Here is a 1,731-nt window from a genome sequence, read left to right as displayed (position 1 = left end):
TAAATATAGACGGTAAATTTAATTTACCGACATAATAGCAGTGGTCGGTAAATTAACAAAATTACCTACCGATTTAGTGGTAGGTAAATATCAAATCGGTAGGAATATAAAGCAGTTGACTAGTCAACGATATTGATATTATCGGTCGGTAAAGGGTATATCGGTCGGTAAATTAATAAAGTTACCCACCGAAAAACGGTTGGTAATATACCATCGGTTGGAAAATAACAAGTTTACCCACCGATTAGCGGTGGGTAAATTTATTTTTTCAGTTGGTAAATATTTATGTGCGGTCGGTAATTGTATATATTCGGTCGGTAATTTTTGTGGAATGTGAATTTGGCAGAATGTTTTTGGACGGTAAATTAATGATGTCGGTCGCAAATGTCATTTTCGGTCAGTAATTTATAGTAGATTTGTGTATATATTTACTCATTTAGCCTTCCCATTTTGCCATGATTTATTCCTGCAATTTTCTACAACTCAAGAGCACACAATTTTTGCCAACAAACAAACGCGCTTCAAATTAACAAAGTCTTCTACATTCATTGCCAAATCGTCTCAAAATCATACCGAGTTACACAACCAAGTCTTCTATACACCACTACATTGTCTTATACATACAAGTTTAGCTAAACCACATTCAAATGAAACAAGTCTAAACTTACTTAACTAAATTGAAATCCTACACCGGCTCCTCCAATTCCGCCTCCGCCGGAATTATCATCGTTGGAATTATGGGGAGTGTTCAAAGAGTTAGTATTGCAATGGTATTGAGTTTGTGATTGAAACATTTTAGTCAAGGTTTCAATTTGTCGTCTCATTTCCTCTTGACTTCGCAAAGTTTCTTCTTGACTTCTCAATTGTTGTTGCTTCAATTCTTCTTGACTTTTCAAGATTAGCTCTTCTCTTTGAATTGCTTCCTCTCTAAACTTCCTAAACTCTTCGGCCTCTCTTTCACGTGCCTCCATTGCTTGAGTTAGAATACCGGGAAGATAATTTTGGGAGGCGGAAGACTTACCTCTTCTAGAAGTAGATGGGGTTTGAGTGTAATACATTGGGGCGGCCGTTCCGAAACAAAAAACTTCACCCTTTACGAATCCGTTATTCAAATCAAACCAAATGGCATTAGGATCTACCGGTTCTCCTCTACTTTCATGGTCACGTACCCTTGTTAAATAATCTTCCTACATTATCCCAAAAAAGAACAAGTTAAAACAATAACATAGCTAATATTTGAATAAAAGTCAAATATCTTAAAATAGTGATGCTTACATATTTCTTTTTGGCTTTCGGATGGCTCCATACTTCCTTGCCATCGATCATCTTCATATGAGTATCAAGAAAAAGCTCGACTGCATTAGGGATCTTTCCCCCCTTATCCTTCGCCTGGAAAAAACATCACGAACCAAAATTACTTGCAAAATAAGAGTAGCTGAAAAACCACAAGGAATAATATGACCTATAGCCTGGGTTAATGAACTAATTTTAATAGAAAATGTAATGAACTAATTCTCATGATTTAAAAATGTAAGTCTTAATACATAGATAAATTATAAAACAAACAAGAACTAGTCTTCTTCTTCCTCATGACTACAGGTATTTGCTATATGAATTCATACGAGTATGTGATGCTTACCCATGACTACAGGTTTTTTCCTAAATAATAAAAGTCGTCTGTGTACACCCGCCCCTTCTTACCCAGCAATTTGCAGTAACTATTGAGGCACT

At 35.8% G+C, this 1,731-nt stretch overlaps 1 long non-coding RNA gene across 1 annotated transcript; it reads right to left on the bottom strand.

Moving 5' to 3' along the window:
* Positions 1-526: 526 nt before the first annotated feature.
* Positions 527-1,401, bottom strand: LOC141652223 (uncharacterized). Its single transcript, XR_012547050.1, has 2 exons — positions 1,276-1,401; positions 527-1,187 (listed from the first exon to the last, which is right to left on the bottom strand). It is a non-coding gene; the product is annotated as an uncharacterized LOC141652223 (long non-coding RNA).
* Positions 1,402-1,731: the final 330 nt, after the last annotated feature.

The sequence above is a fragment of the Silene latifolia genome, chromosome 4 (assembly GCF_048544455.1).
Source record: "Silene latifolia isolate original U9 population chromosome 4, ASM4854445v1, whole genome shotgun sequence".
In the NCBI taxonomy this organism is placed as follows: domain Eukaryota; kingdom Viridiplantae; phylum Streptophyta; class Magnoliopsida; order Caryophyllales; family Caryophyllaceae; genus Silene; species Silene latifolia.
The sequence above is the reverse complement of the archived record's forward strand: the minus strand, read 5'-3'. Positions and strand labels throughout refer to the sequence as shown.